Genomic DNA, 23,695 nt, shown 5'->3' with positions numbered 1-23,695 from the left:
ATTTTCATCCATTTGGTAGGCTGCCTTTGTACTTCGTTTATGGCTTCCTTTGCTGTGCAGAAGCTATTTAGGTTGATGTTCATTTTTACTCATTTATTCGTTTATTTTTGCGTTTGTTGCCTTTGTTTATGCTGTCAAATCCAAAAACATATCTCCAAGACTGATGTCAAGGAGCTTACTCCCTGTGTTTTCTCCTAGGACTTTATGGTTTCAGGTCTTATGTTCAAGTTTTTAATCCATTTTGAGTTATTTTTTTGTGCATGATGTAAGATAGTGGTCCAGGTTTATTCTTTTGCATGTGGCTGTCCAGTTTTCCCAACATTTATTCAAGAGACTATCTTTTCCCCATTGTATAGTCTTAGCTCTTTTGTTGTAAGTCAACTGAACATATATGTATGGGTTTATTTCTGGGTTCTCAATTCTCTTCCATTTTTCTCTATGTCTGTGTTTATGCCAATACCATACTGTTTTGATTATTATAGCTTTGTAACATAGTTTGAAATCAGACAATGAAATGCTTCCAGCTTTATCCTTTATCAAGATTGCTTTGGCTATTCAAGGCCTTTTCTGGATCTATACAAATTTTAGGATTGTTCTATTTCTGTGAAAAATTCCATTAGAATTTTGGAAGGGATTGCATTGAGTCTAGAATGCTTTGGATAGTATGGACCTTTCAACAATATGGATTCTTCCAATCCATGAGTATGGAGTATCTTTCCATTTATTTGTGTCCTCTTCTGACTTTTATTAATATCTTATAGTTTTCAATATACAGATCTTTCACCTTTTTGATTGAATATATTCCTAGGTATTTTTTTTTCTTTTTGATGCAGTTATAAGTGGGATTATTTTCTTACTTTCTCTTACTGATATTTCATTATTAGGGTATGGAAATGCAACTGATTTCCCACAATTTCCTGTCTCAAGGGGGTCTGGGTGGCTCAGCCAGTTGAATGTCTGCCTTTGGCTCAGGTCATGATCCTGGGGTCCTGAGATCGACTCCCACCTAAGGCTCCCTGCTCTGAGGGGAGCCTGCCTCTTCTTCTGCCTCTGCCTTTCTCTGTCTCTCATGAATAAATAAAATCTCTTAAAAATTTTCGTGTCTCAAGCCCAATTCTCTATTCTTTCCCACAATTTTCAGCTCTCTCCCACAATTCCACATCACTCCAACAATTCTGTTATTTCTCCAAATTCCCCTTGTTTTTCACATTTCTGTGGTTTCCCACAATCCCTCTGGTCCCCCCCCCCAACTCCCTGGTCTCTCCCACAATTCCTCAGGTCCCTCACAGTTTCCTGTTCTCCCCGACAATTCCTCTTGTAGCCCACCATTTTCTAGTCCCTCCCAAGGAAATCCAAGAAGCAGCTCAGAACACAGACCTGAAACTCAGGAAAGTGAGAGCCGCTTGCAAATAAACTAACATAAATCACTAGGTATAATTGGGTATTGAAGCCACAAGTATGAATGATTACATCCTTCAAGGCTTTTGTTTTTTTCTCTATCATTCTATATTTACCAAAGAACCTTCTGGTTTTAGTTGGGTTTTCCTACTAGGAAGAGAATGCTTGACTAGCCAACCTACATATATTTGTGCTTCTTTGGCAGTTTTATTTCTTGTTGTAATCATTGTGAATTAATAAATTAGAGAGAAGTAAATATGTGAGAAAAATCAGGAAGGTGAGGTATGAGTGACTGTGGAGGAAGGATGAGAAGGCTCTCTTGAGTGGTTTGGACTCATTCCAACAGTGGGATTGAAGAATTAAAGCCACAAAAGACAAGGTGACAAACGGTTCTCTACCACCACCACCATCACCACATCAGACGCAGTTTTTCCAGAAAATATGCTTTGGGAGATATCAAAATTCACATTTTAACTCTTGAATCCTAGTAGGTACAGATGTTTGTGATATCATTTTACTTCATGGTCTCCTTATGCAATGAAAACCAAAGATATACAGGCTCTAAATGCAGTTATTGGTACAAATATTTGAAAGATAATCAGAATGTAACAAAGGTTTGAATTTTTCTTCTCTCTCTGTCTTTGTCTCTGTCTCTCCCTCTCCCTCTTCAGCAATGACACTATAAAGCTTTATATCTAGAGAAATACATTGCGAATTATAAAACATGAACTACATCATTAACATAAATGCTAAAATATGTTACACTTGCCCCTCTGCTCTGGGGTTTTCTACCAATTTTCTCACGGTTCATCATCAGTTGCACCTCCCTTAATATTGTATCAGAAGCAGAGGCAGCTGCAGTAGAAAGCCTAATGCATGAGGTTATCTGAGGAGTGTTCTTTTGTCCCCAGCTCTCTATCTTACTTGCCATATCAGTCAGGGTTCTTCTCCAAAGAAACAGAACCAATAAGAGATTGCTCTATCCATCCATCCATCTCTAGACAGATTAATTTTAAGGGATTGATTTACCCAGTTGTGAGAGTTGCCAAGTCTGAAATGTACAGGGCTGGCTAGAAGGCTGGAAACTCAGCAGAAGTTGACATTGCAGTCCTGAGTCTGAAGTCTGTAGGACAGGCTGTCGGGGAAATATTTCCTCAGTGCCTGCTGTGTGCTGGGTATGGAGCCAGTCTCAGAGTCCACGGTTTGGGTGGGGCATGGTCCCCACCAATAGCCTCACCAACACCCTAGAGAGCAAGATAAAACATACCTTCAGCCAATTTCATTTATGGTAGTTAGTTTATAAAGTTGCCATGGGAATATAAAGAAAATGTATTTAGCCATGGCCTTTACTCTGGAGGAGATGACCTCTGAGTTGACTTTTTTTTTACTACTTTATTTTTAAATGTACAATTCAGTGGCACTAAGCACATTTACAGTATTGGGCAGCCATCACCCTGAATCGACTTTGAAAGGCTAGGTGAGGTTCTTCCAGTGTAGCAGACACTGTCATGTGCAATAGAAGAGCTCTTCTCTCCCCACTTCCATTGTTTTTTTTTTCTTACACAAGTGGTATCATACTTCACAGAGTGGTTTGTTGTTTTTTTTTTTAAGAAACTGTTAATTTTCGGTCAATCTGTCCTTTCTGCTTGCCTTTGTGGAAGAGCGGCATGAGACCACCAGTGGTTATTCCTACCTACTCAGTGGCCGGAGCAGTGGGAGCCGCAGACCAGTCTTCGGTGGCCAGCTGGGGGCTCCAGGCCCCAGGAGGGGACGCTGACTAGGTGCAGAGCATACCTGCCCACCTTCAGACCAGTCTGCCGCTTCAGGTTGAGTACCAGTGAATTCAGGAGCTGGAGCAGTGCACTCCCCCTGGAATTCCTCCTTGGCCACAGCCTTTTCAGCGGCAGCCTGCTCTTCCTTTCCAATCTCAGCAGGATCTCTGAAGAGGTAGGACTCATGTGCGACCTTCCATGGGTGTTCATGGGAAGTGGTGCCACGCATGCACAGAACCTCCAGGGCCAGGATCCACCACACCAGACCCGCTGAGTGAGCCCACCCCCCCATTGTTGCAAGGGATGGCAGTGTCCCCATAGCACAGAGGCAGCCTTTCTGGGAGCTGAGACTGCTGGTGGTTACTGATCTCAGAAAGGCTGGACTTGATTAGTGAAGGTTCCAGGAGTGAAGCAGCCAGCAGATAGGACTGGTTCAGTAGCAGCAGGAAACTTCAGCCCAGCTCACTGTCCAGGATTCCTGGATGATGTGACACTGACCTCAGCCAGGTTTTCAATGGCAGCAGTGGCACGAGCTGCCAGCAGAAGCTTCTCCCAGGTTCTCTTCAGATTTATGATATAGATACCATCACTTCTGTGGACGTTCTGTTCCATTTGGAAGTCAAGGTTGGTGCCATCTAAGTGGATTGCTGCTGTGAGGAATTCAAGGACATCCTCGTCCTTCATTTGCAGGACATCAGGGTTCTCCGGACATTGTGAAGGCTTCCCTTTAAGCTACGATGGGAACACAGAGCAACGCTGCACGGACCTGTCACTGGGTAGCATGGAAAAGCCTTCACCAAATGTTTTCACCCTTGTTTTTCTTTACCTAAAATATCTCGGAGGTTTTCCATATAGTTACATAAAACTATCCTTTTCCTTTTTATTTAACAGTTGTATACTATTCCATTCTCTGGATTAATATAATTTATGTAATTGGTGGGATTGTTTCTAATACTTTCCTTTTACAAGCAATATTATGATGAGTAATACTGTAGTTACATCATTTCTCATATCCTTGAGCATATCTGTGGAATAAACACCTGCAGTTGAAATGCTGGGTTGTGAGTAATTTGCTTTTATCTTTGATAGACATGTCCAAATTACCCTCAATGGGTGGTTGTACCAATTGGTACTTCCCTCTAGGAATGTATGAGAGTGCCTCTTTCCCCACACCTTCATCAACACTGGTATATTGCTCTGTTTGTTACTGATTTTGTAGGAATTACTTACATGGTAAAGAAATTAATTCTTTTTCTACAATATGAGTGTATTAGTCTGTTTGGGCTGCCATATAACAGAATAACATAGATTGGGTGGCTTAAACAACAGAAACTTATTTTCTCACAGCTCCAGAGGCTAGAGGTCAAGTTGAATATTAAGATGCCATCAGGGCTGGTTTCTGGTGAGGGTTGTCTTCCTGGGCTTACAGACAGCCAGTTTCTCGCTGAGTCCTCACTTGGCCTCTTCTCTGTCCACATGGATAAAGGGAGCTCTCTGGTATCTCTTCCTATAAGGATGCCAGTCCTGTCAGAGTAGGATCTTACCCTTATGACTTTGCTTAACTTACTTTCTTTTTTCATTAAAATTGGTATATAGTGTTACATTAGTTTCGGGTGTACAATACACCACTTCGATATTTGCATACATTACAAAGCAATCATCCCAAGAAGTCCATTACCATCCATCATCATACAGTTGAATTCCTTCACCCTTTTTGCCTACCCCCCAACCCACTTTCCCTGATAACCACCAATCTGTTCTCTGTATCTATGATTTTTGTTTTGTTTTTCAGATTTCACATGTAAATGAAATAGTATGGTATTTGTCTAATTCCATATGATTTCTTTAAACTCTAATTACCTCTCTAAAGATTACTATCCCTAGGGGGCACCTGAGTGGCTCAGTGGTTGAGCATCTGCCTTCGGCTCAGGTCATGATTCCAGGGTCCTGGGATTGATTCCTGCCTCAGGTTCCCCTCAGAAAATCTTCTTCTCCCTCTGCCTATGTCTCTGCCTCTCTCTGTGTCTCTTATGAATAAATAAATAAAATATTTTAAAAAAGATTACTATCCCTAAGGTGATGTTTGGGGTTAGGGTTTCAAAATGTGAATTTCGAGTGGGACACAGTTTAATCCATAACAATGAGTTAGGCATATTTTCTGTTTGTCATTTTTCTCGTGTTTTTGCTTGTGCACCTTAATTTGCAGTCTTTTCTTTCATGGTTTCTGGGTATTATAGCATATTCAGAAGTACTTTCCTTTAAGTTCTAAATAAATTCTTTCATATTTTTTTCAAGTTTTTAAAAGTTTTCTATTTTTATTTTAAAACATTACTATAGGGCAGCCTGGGTGGCTCAGCGGTTTAGCGCCGCCTTCAGCCCAGGGTGTGATCCTGGAGACCCGGGATGAGTCCCACATCGGGCTCCCTGCATGGAGCCTGCTTCTCCCTCTGTCTGTGTCTCTGCCTCTCTCTCTCTCTCTCTCTGTGTGTCTCTCATGAATAAATAAAATCTTAAAAAAATCAAACATTAATATATTTGAAATTTATCCTGGTGTAAGGAATAAGTTACAACTCCAATCCCCCAGTATTTTTCAGTCACTCAATTGTCCCAGGATGATTTATCCAATAAACTCTCTCTCTAGACACCCCTCACACATACTTAGATTTGAGATGTGTCCTTGTTATTAAGACATTAAATGCCCATGTATTCTTGAACATATTTTTGGATTTTTTTACTCTGAGCCATTGTCCTATCCATGAACACACTAATACCATGTTCATTGAAGTATTGCTACCATCTGGCAAATCACTAGCCTCTCATTATACTTCTTTTTCAGAATTTTTCTTGATACTTTTGCTTATTTACATTTCTGAATGAAATTTGTAGTTGGCTGGTCAAGTTTTTTTTTTAAACCTGGATGGTAATTTCATCAGGATTATGTTGAATTTATATATTAATTTAAGAATACTAGAACTCTTGAAAAATGAGTCTTCCTATACATGAATATGCAGGATGCTCCCAAATGTTCAGTTCTTGTTTCGTGTCCCTCAGTATGATTTTTAAGTGTTTCTTCAAATCTTCAGTATTTTTTGGTGAGCTTATTTCTTGGTATTTAAAATTTGTTGTTGCAATGGGAGGGAAATCCTTTCTTTCCTTAGGTCTTCAAACTTGTTGGCATATTTATGAAAGCTATTGGCTACATTCACCTTATGTTCTACAATGTCTAAATTTTCTTATTGTCTTTGCTTTATATTTTTGGTTTATTATATTTGGTTTATATTGGGTTTTCCAGGGATTCTTTCATATCATCGGAACTAATAATAATTAACTTCCTCATTTCATACTCTAACACCTAGAACTTCTTGGCGCTGCTAATTGCACAGGCTAGGGACTTCCAGCAAAATATTAAATAATAGAAGTGGTGGTGGACATTTCAAAATCTTGTGGGAATGTTCCTAGTGTTAATTATCCATGAAACATTGTGTTAATTTTTGGATTGGCATAGATATAGTTTTCTTAAATCATGTTCACAAAGTCTCCATATGTCTCTGTTCTATTATGAGTCATAACAAAACCACCAAATGCTTTGGTGAATGGATTTTCATAGAAGATGATAAAAGGGGTGGTTTGCTATCTAAGTTAACGTGAACTGAGCCAGCACAGGCAGAAAGAGGAATCCAGAGGCAGAGGTGACCATGGGAACATGAGTCCCTGGGAAGTATCGTATAACTTAGGGAAACTTGATCTTCCGTGGATCTGGAGATTCAAGTGAATCAGATCTTGAGCTCCAGGGGATAGGGAGGCCAGGCCTAGCTGACAATGGCATAAACTTTGCTTAAGGGTGAATTTATTAAATACCTATTACAAAAAATGGTGAGTTGATAATAAAACATTCTGTGGTCTTAAAGTTATATGTATGTCTGTGTGCCTGTAGAGTTGCTTTTGATTTTATAGTTTGGACGGATGCTTCTCCTACTTGAAGTGCACACAGATCCATCCAGGATCATGTTAAAATGTAGATTCAGATTCAGTGAGTCTAGGGGAAGGATGAGAGTCTCTACCCTCACAAGTGCCCAGGGGATGCCAGTGCTGCTGGTCCAAGGACCATACTTTGGATGGCAAGGTTTTAGAATACCCTCTGTGTTGTTCATTTAAAAATGTAAAGATCAAGAGAAAGCATTTGGAAACTTTTGTTAGCAGTTTAAAAGAGTGGTTTTGTATCTGGTGAATCTGAACTTTGGCTTGTGTTTTGTATGTTTGCTTTTTATTTCATTAGTATTTTTTAAAAAATTTTTGTTAGTGTTTTACATAAATATTGGTCTTTTATTAGAAATTTAAAAAAAAACCCTAGTCCTCCACTGCAGCTAGTTCAAGAAGCTCTGCATTAAAGTAACTCATAGTGAGAGAAAATTGCTTCTCTGTCTTCTTTCATGTGGAAGAAAGAACATTTATCTAAAGTTTTCAGTTACCCAAAACTAATTCAGCTTTATATTTAGCGACTAGAAGAGATGAGTATGACTCTTCCACTATTTACAATAATAATATAATTAGCCCCTACCTTAATTTACCTAACAATTTCAATAATAACTTGATTTATTTTTTAAAATTCCTTTATAATTGCTCAAAGTGGCCTCATTCTCTAATTCATTGCTTTTTGTAGTATTGTAGTATTGCCATGCTGAACACTGAGCCACCTGAGGTGAGAAAGAAGTGTGTACACTGATGTGGTTTGAGGACCACCTACAAGAGCTCCCCTGTACAAATACATTTATCCCCAGGTGAGCCTGCTATGGTGTTAGAATTCTGAACACTGAGGGGTGGCTGCTAAAATGGAAATGCACCGGTACTTCTTGTGAACATCATGCAATACATATTTCATTGCATTGGGTGAAATAGAAACAACTGATTGTGTCTTATACTAGTGGTTAAATATTTACAAGAAATTCCATTTCTGGGAACTCCCCTTTGACTTTTTTGGTTGTCACCATGTGTGTTCATATGCTTTGTTCTTTGTGAGTACTTGACAACATATGTGAGAATTGTGTGGTAGAAAAAGGGTGAAATGGGATCCCTGGGTGGCGCAGCGGTTTAGCGCCTGCCTTTGGCCCAGGGCGCGATCCTGGAGACCCGGGATTGAATCCCACGTCGGGCTCCCGGTGAATGGAGCCTGCTTCTCCCTCTGCCTATGTCTCTGCCTCTCTCTCTCTCTGTGTGACTATCATAAATAAATAAATAAAAATTTAAAAAAAAAGAAAAAAGAAAAGGTGAAAATTAAGAACGTTCTATCTGTTCATTTAAAGGTTTCCTGAAAATTAATGTGTGTGTGTGTGTCTGTGTGTGGCTGTTATTTTATTGTAACAGTGAACAGCTCAGCCTGGCCCCCAAAGTATGAGAAAACACTGAAAACCATCATTTGAAACCATTAACTCCAATAGATTAATTTGTTTCATATATGTCCCTGAAAAGATACCTCAGCAGCATGCTTACGTCATTTGCTAAGGAGGACAAGGGAGTATTTCATTGTTGGATGATGTTTGTTAGTGGGAACATCAGGTCCTTGTAAGATAATTCTTTTTTCTACTTTTCCTTTCTTTCTATATTATTCTCTCTTTTCCCTCGCTTTCTCCTTTCCTTCTAACTATCCTTCTTCCTTCTATCCTTCTCTTCCCACCATTCCACCTTCCCCTACTTTTAACAAACTATTTAGCACTTACTATGTGCAAGATATGCTAGATGCACACTAAAAGATGTGCTTTGGCACTAATAATGAGGCCCCCAGACCACTGGGATTTAAAAGAGATTTGATGAAGTTTATCCTTCAAAGCAGGGCGGGGGGTGGGGGTGGAGGGGTGGGCAGTGGCCAGAGGAAGAGAATTTCTATCCGGAAAGGAAACAAGATCTGAGTAGAGGAAGCTGAAGGACATGTACTTCCACTCAGGATTTAGGAGTGGCAGGAATGCTTGGTGTGTAGGAGGTTAGCACTGGGTTAGTATTATTTACAGGACTATGAGGCTGGCCTCTAAGCTAAAAAGGGCCTGGGGGAGAGGAATAGCAGGTGGTGAACCAAAAGAATTCACTGTGATCTGAAAACTGTGTTGAAATACAAACTCTATTGTGGGTAGGGAAGCAAGAACCTTCCCTTTTCTGGGCTGATGGTAAGCCTCTTTAGTCTGGACTTGCTTTCCTCAATTCTAGTTCTTCCTTTTCTAGAAAGCCAGGTGAAATAGTTCATACTAGCCATAAAAAGCACTGGCTGTATTTAATGCAAAATTTTGAGCTTATTATGCCATAAAAGTGTTCCTTGGCTGTTTTGTATGTAACATATGTTCTCTCTCTCACAATAGTTTGTATTTTTTTGAATCCCAAAGAGCCCACCTTTTGTTTTTCAGAGAAAAACATTCAATAGCTGTAGCTGCATGAGTTCTCATCTCTATGCAGCCAAGGCCAGCTAGGTCTCTAGGCCATCTGGATGCCACTCATTGAGAGTCTTTTCTGGATTTAGTGATTTGGTACTGGTTATTTCCATCTTCTCTGAGAATGGAGCCTCAGAGTAGAGACCAGATTGAAAAACCTGAAAACTCTCTTTTGCTTCTGGCACCATGGAAGCAGGTTTGCATTTTATCCATCTCTTATCCTTGGCACTTCACACAGCATTTGGCACATACCTGGTGTATAGATGGATGGATATAGGTAATCATGAAAGAGAAACAGAGCCTGCAGCACACTACCAAGTGGCTGCAAGATCATCCCTGCTCTGAAGACCCACTTTTTCTCCTTTGTTTTCCATAGGATACCTTTCTCAACCTAAGTGGGTAGGTGGGAGGATGGATGAGGGGGTGGAGTGGTAGGTGGGTGAATGGGTGGCTGATGAATTAAATCTCATACACCAGTCCCTACTGACCATTGAGACCATTTAATGTCATTAAACTATGTTTTATGACTTAGGGCACTTCTCTCACCTGTTTTTTAGTTTCATCTGGTTGAAGTTTGAAATCACCGAAACTTTTATTCATTTGATTCTGCCATAGTATGTATAATCTGCTGAAAGTCTTGCCAAACTGACAGTGATATTTCTATGTAGTTTGTGTGGGTTTGATGTTGGATTTTGCAAAGTTATACATACATGGTTTATAAACCTTCATTTTCATTGGCTTTGACTGTTTCCTCACCTCCTTGGACAATGTTATAAGACATTTTATGGTAGAAAAGTTTACAAAGGGATAAAACAAGTAAAAAAAAATCATAGTTATTAATAGTGGTTTAATTGGACCAGAAAGGGGTGCCTGGGTGGCTCAGTTGATTAGACGTTTGCCTTAGGCTGGGGTCATGATCTCGGGGTCCTTGGATCAGGCCCCACGTCAGCCTCCCTGCTCTTGCAGGGAGTCTGCTTCTCCCTCTCCCTCTCCCCCTCCCTCCAGCTCGGGCTCTCTCTCTTTTTCAAGTTAAAAAAAAAATGGACCAGAAAAATGGAAACCCAGGTCTGGATACTCTGAATTAAAAAAAACTCAGGCTTATTTGAGATAATTACTTTCACATTGAACTTTGCAGCTATGATAGGTAGGAATTATTTTCAAGGGGCACCCCAATACGTGAGATCTGTCCAATTGCATATTTCTTGTCAATTGCATAAATCTATTAGTTTGATGTTACTAACACACCTCCACGCAAACTTTCCATAATCTTCAGCGCGAGAATTAAAAAATATATATATATTTTTAAACAGCTTCATAGAGAAAAATCCTAAACCTTTTGGAATAAGAAAATCCCTGACCAAAAAAAAAATTACCACTGGGGGGCGATGGAGGTTCAGAAACCACCCTGCTATTCCCTGAGGCACCCCAGCACTTTAGCTGGTTTATTTATTCAAAGCTGGAATTTGGACGTGCGAACCACCAAGCTCAGAGAAATTCCTGGATGAGGAACACAGTCCTGGGAAAAACCTACCAAAGATGGAATTAGCACCTTGGCGGACCGCCTTTAACACAAAGAGCTTTCCTTCCTTGTGGGTCTTAAGAATTGACTTCAGTTCCCATCAGTCTGAAACAGAGGAAGCCAAGTTAAACTGCGAAGAACTGAGACAGCAAAGAAGTGTACTTATTTCTCATTACCTGCAGGCACACGTCAGCGCGCAGTTCACATGGCGTTAAGGCATCTCCCGGCCACTTGGCTCCAAGTTTTGGCTGGTGTGGACAGGGGGAGGTTGTAGAGTTTATCTCAGGAAACTCTGAGTCATAGCTAACACTTCAGGTGACAGTTGAAGGATCTAGTGGGGCAGAGTTTACACAGGTTCAGAGAAGTATCTGTTGGAAAACAAAGGAGTTGAAAACAATGTGTCTTCACCGAGGGGGTAGTTTTGCAGCCACTTGGTGGTGTGCGTTGGGCTGTATTTCTCCTTCCTGATTACATAGGCCATTCTTGGGCTCACTGGTAGGTTTGGGGTCTGGCCCTGGCACTAGACTATGGCTAGCTCACTCTGTCAGGCATTAGCAGTGCTGTGGGCCTAGTGGCCAATCCTACTTGGGCTGCTGCTTTTCTCCAGATCAACACTTTTTCTTCTACTCCAAGACGGGCCAAAGGACGGGGAGAACTCAGAAAGGTGAGCCCAGAATATACTTTATGCATAACAGAAGGCATACACATATCCAAGAATGATGTTACGTCCCGCGTCCCATAGGCTGCCCATTTCTAAGGCCCTCCGAGCAGGCAGAGGGATGGCCTAGGAGTTCTAGGATTGCACCTAGGAGGAGGACTCGTATGTCCCAATGCCTAGTGCCCTGTGCCCTCTGGGGGTGGCTGAGGCCTGTTTCTGAGGACACTCAGAAAATCTGGAAATATGTTATATTAGTGAGGACATTCTGGGTTTTGAGTGAGAAGTCCAACTTGGATTAAGTAAGCAGAAAAAGGAATTTATTTGGTTCACATGCTTAGGAAGTCCAAGGGTACATAAGACCGCAAGATCTGGGGGGCTCTGCATCCTTCCTTCAGCCCAGTCCTTGGTTTGATGGCCTCTCTCTCAACTTCTTTAACATTCTGGGGAATTCGCTCCTATTGGGTCACACAGTTTCCCTTGGGTCAGCTGCTGTATCTCTGGGTAGAATGGGGCTGTAGGAGCTGCAGGGGCCTGGAATGTTGTGACTGGCAGCCCACATAGGACCAGGTGAAGCGGAATGAAGGTGCTCCTTGGAGGAAATAATGCTGGACACATGAAAGCAGCAACACTGCATGCAGATCATTTGTCTGTATGGACATGAAGATCAAGAAGCCAAGTCCTCATAAGAGATCTGTTAGCCAATAGTAAAATTAAGCCCAATTGCAATTTTGCTTTCTTAAATTCTACCATAGGCCTAATGAAAAGGCTTTGGATTCACATTTGAGGAATGTCTCCACTAATTCAAGGAAGATCTAAGAACTGTTTTCTATTGACAAACGCCTCTATAAACAGGAACCCGTGTTGTAATAAATAACAAAAGAACCCTGAGTTCACTATCAGATGCTGAAAAGGGAACATCCTGTCTAATAATGAAAAGGACCAGCAATTGCATTTAGGACTAACAGTCCCAAAATTATCCCTGGAAACCCCTTAAGGTCTACATAATTATTTGCAAGGCTCCCTTAATTCAAGTGATCTGCTTTCTATGTAAATGCTAATCATACAAAACACATGCCCTGGCACAAAACAAACTGAAAGAAAAAATTTCAAGAAACCAAGGACCTAAAATAGCTATAAGCCAAAACTAGAAAGGTGTGAATAGACACAGCGGGACCTTCAGGCCTGAGTGACGAGTCTGTGAGGCTGCCAGGGAGGCTGTGGTGCTGATGGGACCATAGGCCTGGCAGCCACATCCACACACGATTCCAAGGTCCAGGAGAAAAGCCTTGGGTCCTGTGGTGGGGGGGGCCTGGAAAGGGCAACTTTCCGAATGTTTGAGTTCATGCAGGCTATGAACGTGGCAGCCAGTTCTTAAGAGTCTCCACTGCCTCATCAGGGAAATGGCAAGAATGCAATCAAAGGGGTCATCTTGCATATCAAACAAGCAATCCTATGTTGGCCTAACCCAGGAGTCAGTGCACTTCCGTGTAGGGCCAAAGAGTAAATATTTGGGGCTTTGGGAATCCAACTGGGTGGGAGCTCCTCAACTCTGCCTCCTAGCAGAAGCCTGGGCAATTTGTCCATGCTGGGTGTGGCCCGGCAGCAATAAAAGTTTATTTACAAAATAAAGGTGGCCTTCTGATAAGGCCTGTAGGCCCTAGTTTGCTGACCCCTAGCTCAGTCCTGTTAACCCTGTTGCCCCTTGTCAGAGAACATCTTATTAAGGACTCAGTCATGCACCCCCACCAAATTCATGAGTTGAAGCCTTAACCTGAGATGTGACTGTGTTTGGAGATGAGCCTTTATGGAAGTAATTGAAGTTAAGTGAAGCTCTGAGAGTGAGATGTTATTCTGACACGGCCGGGGTCCTTGTAAGAGAAAGATACACGGCAGCTCCCTCCACCTGATGAGGACACGGCAATGTAGGACCCCCCCCCCCCCCACCACCACCACGGCACCTTGAGCCTAGACTCCCGGCCTTCAGAACTGTCAGAAAACAAATGTCTGTTGCTTAAGCCACCCTGCCTGTGTAGGTTGCTTTATTTTTTATTTTGTATTGGAGTTCGATTGCCAACATATAGCACATCACCCTGTGTGTGTAGGTTGTTAAGGTGGCCCCAGGAGACTAACACCCTGGCCCGTTCTCTAACCGTATGAATGCTGCGCCTATCTTACCGGTCCTTCTTCTCTTTCCCCCTCCTTCCTCCCTTCTTCTTCCTCCTTTTCCTCCCTTCCTCTTCAAAAACGTTTACATCCCTCCAATGGAGCCCAAAACATCTGCCCTGCTCATCTAACCAAATCTGTGCAAGGCTTAAATGAAATCGAAAACAATACAGGACAGCGATTACGGAGGCGAAGACGCGCGGGAAAGCGATTCTAGTTCTAGTCCCGAGTGTTTTCCCTCCGTCCTTCGGGGGTCAGCGGCTTCCCGTCCTTCATTCACTAAATACAGAGAGCGTGTAGCCCGTGTCACGTGCCGCGCGGCGCACGGTGGATACAGAAGTGACGAATCAGAGAAGGCCTCTGCCTTCCAGGACGTTCTAGGGGGCGCGCATGCGCATGCACAGGCCGAAGGAGGGGAGAGGAAGAGGAGGTCGTGGGGAGCAGAGAACAATTGAGTGGAGAAAGTAATTACAGACTCTGAATAACTGAAGAAAACCAACTGGGTAACGTGTCAGAAGTTACAGGGAAGGTCTGCAGGAGACAAAATCCTACAGTGCCATTGACCTCTTCATCTCCCCTTTCTTCTCTTCTCTTTCCTCTTCTCTGTCCTCAGCCCCAATCTCCGAGGCTTTCCAGCTTCTCATTTCTCCCGAAAATGTTGAATCAAGATGACGGTCTTCTTGTTACAGGATGACTTACATGTGCAGGTCACAGTAACAGTAACACCTATCGTAAACGTGTACTTCTGGCCTGGGCACTACTCCGCTAGGAGCTTTTGGTAATAAACTTTACATTTTACAATAGTTTATTTTATTATTTATTTATTTATTTATTTATTTATTTATTTATTTATTTATATTTTAGAATAGTTCTATATTATCTTTTTGTTTGTTTATTCATGAGAGAGAGAGGCAGAGACACAGGCAGAGGGAGAAGCAGGCTCCATGCAGGGAGCCCGAGGTGGGACTCGATCCTGGGACTCCAGGATCATGCTCTGGGCCGAAGGTGGCGCTAAACTGCTGAGCCATCCAGGCTGCCCCAGAATAGTTTTATCGTTACAGGAAAGTTACAGACACGTGCAGAATTCCCCTGCACTCCGCACTTAGTTTGTCCTATTATTAACATTTACCTGAGTATGGTACATTTGTGGCAAGCGATAAACCAATTTTGATACATTGATATTAACTCACACCCATTCTACACTTGAATTTCTTTAGTTTTTACCCTGATGTCCTTTCTCTGTTCCAGGATCTCTTCCAGAATGCCACATTCCACCTGATGGTCATATCTCCTCTTGGCTGTGACCATTACTCAGACTTTCCTTATTTTTGATGACCTTGACAGTTTTGAGGAGGACTGGTCAGGTATGTTGTAGAATGTTCCTCAACTGGGATTTGTCTAATGCCATGCTTTATTTCTCATTCTCGTGGCTAACCTTGGTTGTTAGTATAAATTATTGATTTCATTATTACAGATGGAAACACTGAGGCACAGAGAGGTTAGCAAATGGAAGAAACAATGATTGAAACTCAACACTGACCCAACTTCATGCCGCATGCTTATTTGGCCTCCCCAGCCCTTGTCTGCTGAGGTCCTGACAACAGGAGAGTACCTTCAAGGCAGTCAGGGTGATTTCCTTTATAGTTATTCCTCCCAAATGGTTGTAAACAATTTACTAATATGTTTAATTAAATGAGAGCAATTTCCCCAATCAGCTATTTGCTGAACTGATTATTTGATTATTTGTGTAACCTCAGTGGCTACCTTCTGAGGGCAGTTGGTTAATCCAGAAAGAACTGCCCTAAAAATTAGTCAAGAACCTGTGTTTCTGAGAGTGGCTCTCAAACTGTGCTCACCTTGAATTCAATGATAGTTACCTGGACTTCTTGTTAAACATCCAGTTCCTTGGGGGAGGATGACCATCCGTCCCAGTTTGCCCAAAATCAAGCAGTTCCCGGGATATGGGATTTTCTGGCTAAAGCCCAAACCCAGGACAGTACCAGGCAAACCAGTTTTGTTGGTCGCCCGACCATAGAGCAACCTGCTTGTAAACAAACTACCCAGGAGATTGTTGTAAACATATACTACATCAGATATGGGAATGAATTATTGGAAGAACTGGTGGCGAGTTGCTGGAGACACTGAGAAAACGCTGAGTTTCATCTGGGTATGTTTGCTTCTATCTGAAGTTGAGGTACAAAACTATCACCCAACGTTCAGCCCAGATGACATCAGTGGGGATGCTTTTTCAGTCTTTAGGTAAGAGATGGGCCCAATTTTCCCAACTCCACATTTTTGCTGAGGGATGATGAGAGCGTCCAAAAGATATTAGGTCCTTTTGAGGCCATTATTTATCAGTTGGGATCGATGAATCTGTGTTAACCTGGGGCAGTGGTTCTCCACCTTGGCAGCTCAGTATAATCACCAGGGAGAGTTAAAAAACCCTAAGGCCCAGGCCCACCCCAGACCAATTTCATCAGAATCTCTGGGATTGTGAGCCAGGCACCAGTAATTTTATAGTTGGGGAGCCATAGATCTGAAGCAGCCCTCTCCAGTAGAAATAATATGGAGCTGTCATTTTCTTGTAGTCACATTTTAAAAAGTAAAAGCAGCCCATGAATTTTAAGACTATATTAAACTTAATGCAGTGTATCTGAAATTTTATCTTTTTAGCCTATAATATAATCATTATGAAAATTATCAATTACACATTTTACATACTTTTTTCATGCTAAGTCTTTGAAATCTGTGTGCATTTTACACTTATAGTACTTTTCAGTTCAGATACTCAGTTTTTATTGGAAATAGATCTATAGTTAGATTCATATATATCTGAGTTGTTCCAAACATATTTATTTTTTTAAAGATTTTATTTATTTATTCATGAGAGACACACACAGAGAGAGGCAGAGACATAGGCAGAGAGAGAAGCAGGCTCCATGCAGGGAGCCCAATATGGGACTCAATCCCAGGACTCCAAGATCACTCACTGGGATGAAGGCAGGCATCCCATTATTCCAAACAGGTTTAACCTAAAAGTGGTCTAATAACTGAATCAGGTATTATCTTCCAAATTTTAATTTTAATTAAAATGAAAAATGCAGTTTCCCAGTCTTACTAATCACATTTCAATTACTGAATAGACATGGGTGGCTAATAGCTTTGGAGATGGATATCATGGTTCTAAGGCAGTGCTTCTCAGACTTTAATTTGGGCATACAAATCCCCAGGCAGTCTGGTTAAAAGCTAGGTTCTGATTCAGGAGATCTGGGGTGAAGCCTGAGATGCTGCATTTTGAACAAGCTCCTGGCGATGCTGATGCTGCTGGTTCAGGGACCACATTTTGAGTAGCAAGGGACTAGAATAATCTTGAATGAGGGCTACCTCAACTTTAATTTCTCTACTCAGTGGTATTCTCTCATTTTAAAGGCTAGCCAATGTGCTTGCGATTGTGAGTCTGAGTGTGAGTATATATAAAACACATGTGTACACACATACACACAAATGTATGTGTATGTAGCTGAATATACTGAACTTGTCTTCATGTTTGAACTTGTGTAGATACCTAAGTAAGCTCTGCAAATATAGTGAACATTTCATTACTACGTGTGTTCTTTGCCTTCTTCACTTGATTTTAAATTCAACTTAGTCTTTGGTCACTGGAACTGAACAGCAGCTGAATGTTTAACCTTGATTTAAATCCCTATATGTATTTGTTTGCTTTTTTTAAAGTGAGTACGGTAGGTTCCTGCATTGTATTTCAGTGTTTGAAAAGTATTCAAAAAGTATCTGATGACCCAGAGTCTTTCTGGTTTTGTGTACTGTGCAGAGTAACCCCCAGTGCCATCTGGCTCCCTTGTACTTATGTGTGGAAATTTTATGCCCCAGTATCTGTGTTTCTTTCTATAGATGCTTTCTCATTCTTTTTTAGACATCAGTGTGGAAAGCTGGTGAATTACTTCTAAAGTGTTGTTCCAACATTTATTCATCTATCCAATTTTTACTTGGTTCTTCTGATCCAACTCCTATGCCAGGTTTTAGAAAACAAATACCTGCCCCTCCCCTCAAAAAAAAAAAATCCAAACAACAGAAACTCTTTTTCAGGATTCATAATCTGAGAAAGTTATTTGAACATAAATAGCAATCGAAATCAGAGTGAAGCTGGAGAAATTGGTCATACTTCTCCCTTTATTATCCATTCGATTTTTGTAAAAGATTTTATTTATTTGAGAGAGAAAGTGCAACCATGGGGGGAGGGGCAGAGGGGGGAGAGAGAAGCAGGCTCCCTGCTGAGTGAGAAGCCTGTTGGGAGGCTTGATCCCAGGACCCTGAGATCATAACCTGAGCCGAAGGCCCATGCTTACTGGCTGAGCCACTCAGGTACTCCTCCTTAGTTTCTTTTAAGGGACAAGTTTTCCATGGGAAAACACCATTATTTTTGGCAGTTATTGAAATCAGACAAAGGAAGATATGAAAGACATAGCTAATAAAGACTTTTGGGAAAAAACAGGGAATAGCCCTTCCTTCCACTAAAATGGAAGGAAATATAATGAGGGATAACAATTGGGTATATCAAAGCAGGATGGAAGGTAAAAATACTATTTTTTACTCCAAACTCAATTTTAATTTTATTTCCTGTTATTGGCCATGTGTGGTAGAAAAATTATGTATCTTTATGGGACACAATACATATTCTGTGTACAGTTAAAGAACCCAATAATTATAAGATCTGACATCATCTATGAAAATGGCTATTAATTCAAAAGTTTAGATCATCGGGATGTGATCTGGAGGCTTCAAAAATCTCCGGGGAAATCAAGCTAGAGCTCAGCATGAATAGTCTCTTAATTTTATTTCTTTTGATTTGGCTGCATGGGGGTCTCTGGGTGAAGTTCAGATACATTACATTTTTTATTTCCTGTGGATCACACTACATTTAATAATAACTAATAATAATAGCTAACATTCATTAACTGCTTAATATATGTCAGGGCCTTATTAATTCCTTTATTTGCTTTATTCTCATTACAATTTTATACCGTAGGTACTGTCAAAAGTATAATTTTTAAAAACCTAAAAACAGAATCTCGTACAAATACAGAATGAACACCTGTCAAGAATTTATTCAACTCATTAATGATGAGAACCATAAGAGGGTTAGGCTGATTCCAAGAGCACTTTGAGGAACTTGGTATTTATAGGCATTTTGAGGAAAAGATGTGTGGGAATAAGATTTCTGGGATAGATTTAAAACTGATTACTATTCTGCAGGGCAATAAAACCACAACCTCTGAGGTTATCTTTCCTATTGGTTAGAAGTTTATGAATTAACATGTAACTTCAGAGCATCTAAATCCTCGTCAAGTAAAAAACAGAAAGTCAAACACAAGAGCATTCCCCGTGTAATGAAGTAAGTCTTAGGTAGGCAGGTTAGTGCCCCAGTAAGATTTTGAAAGATCGTGCCACAGCCCATTTTGCCTTATTTAAAGTCTGGGGATAGTTTTCTTAATATTATAGTTACCCTCATTTTACCAACGAGGATGCTTAGAGATATTAAATAACATGATAGGGGAATCACAGTAGAGACAGATTGAGATTGAAGCCCATGTTTTTCTGACACTGAAACCTACAACCTTATACTAGTTGAAACCCATTTTGACCCATGTTATAAAATTCTGTGTGTGTGTCTGTGTCTGTGTACACATACATGTGGAGAGAGGATTTGGAAATTGGCATTCTAACCTGGATATTTTGGGGGCTTTTACTGGCAAAGCTTATTCAGATGATACTAACATTTTGACCATTATTTCCTTTTTTGAAAAAAGAAAAGTCTCATCCCTTGCCCAAGAAAACATCTATCATTAAAGAAGAAGTCTAATCTATTGGTTTCTTAGGAATGGGGGGTAGGGCTTGCACTGAACCATCACACATATTATCCTTGCCCTTGACCACCAGCACACATTTGAGAACTAGCTGGGTGGGAGGGTTAGACTTTGAAGTTCAGAAACAGGCTTTCCCCGGTACAAAGCAAAATGTGTTCATGCAGAGTCTAAATCCATGAACCCCAGTCTCTAATCAACTCAGCTACCCAGCTTCAATCCAAGAGAGTTAATACATGCCTTTTAGGTATAATTTGAGTGAAGACAGTCTGAAATCTATTGGGTTTCAGAGGGAGGGAGAGAGAGAGAACGAGAGATTACATTAATTGAAGGCAAAGTGAAATTTTGTACCCATTAGGAGGACCAGGGGCCAGATTGAAAGGTTAAAATGTGAGGATGGAAGGTAGGAGGGAGTGTGTGGATATGGGAATTTGGCAGTGTGGGCTGACCCTGCTCCCCTCCTCAGCACTCCCACCTCTAATCTGTTCCCTCCCCCCTTGAACCAGGCAGCTGCCAAGAGGAAGGTGACCAGGGTAGGTGAGGCCTTGGGCTCTGCTGGGGTGCTCGGGAGTCAGAGAGACGTGAGCTGGACTACTGCATGGAGGGGGTCACCTAATGATGACCAGAGGCTAGCAGAGGGCAGCAAATCCCAGCTAGGTTTGCAGGATGGATGACAGTCCCACCTGAGTGTGCTCAGTGTCCGTGATCCCATGAACAGTAGAAGATGAAAAGCATAAAAACTAACAGTGGTCACGTGGCCAAGTTGTAGAAATGAGGATGGCAATGGACATGTTTTCTTCCTCTTGTGATATGGATGTGTCTGTATATATAATTTGTTCTTCTTCCTTCTACCTATTATGTCATGTAAAGGAGCGAGTTATACCTATACCTCCATCCTTACATTGTAAAAGAGTAATGAGCTATTGTGACTAAAGTAGAAAACAACAGCCATCAACCATTTATGCACAAAATAACAAATCGGACTTTGTAGCTCCAGTTTGCGGTGTGGGATGTATGGGGAATAGTTGATTCAAGTAAGACAGGAGCAGTATGTTGTTTACTTATTTGGAAGGTAAAAATGGGTGAAAGGAGAGTGTTGAGACACTGCACTGACAAAGGGGTGGAATGTGCTGGATGATCCATTGTCAAGTAGGCATCAACAGCACCCCTTCTGAGATGTCTTCTGGATTCCTGAAGAGAAGTGGGGTGCTGCCTCTCTGACAGTCCCTGTCCTTGTCCTGTCCCACGTCCAGGTTGCTGGGGTGGTAATGTCGGCTATTTTTCAGTCTAAAGAGAAGTAGAAGCTGGTAGGCTCAGGGGTACTTGCAGCTGGACATTGGACAGGCAGGAGGCTCACAGCGGCTTTGCAGGGGGAGATAAAGAACAAATTCCTTGGCTGGTGCAGTCTGAGACAGTCGATGTAATGTTTCTCATTCTCACAAATTGGAGCAGATTTCTGTAGAGCTTTGGATAAGCAGCCACATTTTTATGCCAGGCTGAGATATATTCACTGTCTGCCTTCCTGGCCTTTGCTAGCAACTATCTTGACCCGAGTGTCCCAATGTATTCCAACAATGACATGAGCCCTAATTAATATCTTAAATTCTTTATTCCTGGAATGTTTAGGATGACTTTATTTTCTTGACTGAATCTAAACTTATGCCAATAAGTTTGATAAAATATTTGCATCTCAGTGCATTTAAGGAAAATGCTATTGGCAGGCAAAACCCGTAAGATCCACACAGGAATCGGAGGTCCTGCTAAGTGCATTTTAAAATGTAGAGAATTAAGAAACCCTATAATTTTCAATTTGACCTTGAGATCAGCATATTTCCTTATTTTTCAGACTGTTGGAGAGCCATCTACTTATTATTTCAGGGGTCAACAAACTATGGCCTGTGAGTCAAATGCAGCTCGTCACCTTGCTTTAATAAATACAGTTTGATTGAAATACAACTACGCCCATTGGTTTACATACTGCCGATGACCACGTTCACCACAGTGGCAGAGTTGGATTATTGCAAGAGAGACCCTGTGGCCCACAAGGCCAAGCATATTTGCTCTTTAGCTTTTTACAGTAAAACTTTGCTGACCTCTGTATTATCCCCATTCCTACTTCCTTCAAAAAGGAAAGCTTTTTTCTCTGTCATCATCAACTTGGCTCACTCAGTGGGATTAGACTAAAATACTAAGGCTTTGGCAGAGCCAATTTCGGATGCCCGAAAGAGCCTTTTAGCTGTCTGCAAGTACCCACTTACCAACACTTCTAACTTGGCACGGCAGCATGTCATTTTTAATTAGGTGAATTCCTTTTTAATCATTTTGGCTACCTTTGCGGTGTTTTGCTCTCTGCATTGCTCAAGGTAGACAAATCTGCTGTTCCCATGGTTGCGCGGTTCCCACAAGCCCAGTCCCAACGTGGACCTCCCTGAGGAACAGCTCTGCTCTCTCATTGGACTTGGGAGTGTTGCAAATGGGGGTGGTGCTCACTTCTGTTACTATCTTTGAATATGGAAAAGAAAAGCTTAGAAATAACGGTGGAGCCTTTTTCATCCTAAATTCAACATTTTGGAATTTGTTGAGCGATTTGATACATTACTAGAAATGTTGAGGAATTGTGATTAAAATGCCTTAGAAGCAAAACTTTCCTCAGTGAGTCTGTTTGATCTATTATTTTTTATCACTTGGGTATGCTAATCTTCTCTCTTCATTAGTAACAAAATGGAACTTGTCCTCCCCTCTAAACAGTTGGATTTGAAAAGAAGCTCTGCAGAGGTATAGTTTAGGCCATGTAATAGCTGGGTTATGACATTCAGAGAGGATTCTTCAGCTTTTGGTTATGATATTGCGTCTGCTATAATCCAGTGAGTCTGCAAATGCATAAGATAATGACCCCATTGATAAATATTATCCATCCATGTGCACATGTCATTCATTAAGGCAGCCCCTGTTGGTTTAATTCATTAAAAAAGTATGTGTGTAGATATGTGTATGTACGTATGTATGTATTTGGATCCTACTGTAGGCTGGTCCCTGCTTTAGTTTTTGGGCATATGAGGACAGGAGATAAATAATGAGAGAAAGGAAAGTTCTGGAAACCTCTCACTCATCTTGTTTTGGAGAAGTAGCTCAGTTATACAAACCCTGTATTTGTGGCTATGAAACTGATGGCTCTACTGTGGTTCCAGCAGGCAGCCTCCTCCACACTTATTCCTGGCTTGTGTCCTCTTGCTGTGTTAGCTTTGCTCACAGAGTAACCAAAAAAAAAAAAAAAAAAAAAAAAGGAGGATCATTTTAAATGGATGTTTTTGTGAAGAGTCAACTATAAAGTTTGTATTGGACCGGAGTTAATACGGAGCAGCAGGAAGCCTCTTGCACTCCCCCTTCCAACTCCATAGTCTGATATTTATTCTTCTTGACAGGAAGATAGACTGCCAACTTTGTTTTTAATTATTTGAATAAAATTACATACATCATTCTCCCTTTTCTTGTGCCTCTCTCTGAAATCCCATCTTCTGTGTAGCTGATGCTGATGAAATTGCCGGTTTTGGCATTAGTGCTTCTGTCAGCCAAGTGAGATGAACTGAGTTAATATCCACACCCTGAAATGAAGCCAGGAACATTTACCCCCGGGTTCTCCCTCTCTCTCTTGCTCTCTACCTCCCCTCCGCTCTTTACCTGCCACCCTGCAGACATACCGCACGTCTCCACGCATCTACCCTGGCACCTGAATAAACATTTTCAAAACATTTTCTAATTCCCCCTTCCCACATCCTCTTTTCATTCTTTTCTTTTTTTTCTTTTCTTTCCTTTCCCACTCTTTCTTTCTTTCTCAAAATGATTGGGCCCTCCTTTTTTGTATTCTAGTATAAACATGGAACAAATGTGTAGTT

The 23,695-nt window shown here is 41.2% G+C and overlaps 1 long non-coding RNA gene and 1 pseudogene across 2 annotated transcripts; one reads left to right on the top strand and one right to left on the bottom strand.

Annotated features, from left to right (window-relative positions):
* Window positions 1-3,004: 3,004 nt before the first annotated feature.
* On the bottom strand, window positions 3,005-13,195 carry LOC111094815 (annotated as a pseudogene).
* Window positions 13,196-14,326: 1,131 nt separating this feature from the next.
* Window positions 14,327-16,592, top strand: LOC111094807. Of its 2 annotated transcripts, none has more exons than XR_005386112.1 (4): window positions 14,327-14,452; window positions 14,613-14,701; window positions 15,172-15,287; window positions 15,398-16,592. It is a non-coding gene; the product is annotated as an uncharacterized LOC111094807 (long non-coding RNA). The 2 variants fall into 2 exon arrangements; XR_005386111.1 differs by having other exon boundaries at window positions 14,332-14,426.
* Window positions 16,593-23,695: the final 7,103 nt, after the last annotated feature.

The sequence above is a fragment of the Canis lupus genome, chromosome X, assembly GCF_011100685.1.
Source record: "Canis lupus familiaris isolate Mischka breed German Shepherd chromosome X, alternate assembly UU_Cfam_GSD_1.0, whole genome shotgun sequence".
Taxonomy (NCBI): domain Eukaryota; kingdom Metazoa; phylum Chordata; class Mammalia; order Carnivora; family Canidae; genus Canis; species Canis lupus.
The sequence above is the reverse complement of the archived record's forward strand: the minus strand, read 5'-3'. Positions and strand labels throughout refer to the sequence as shown.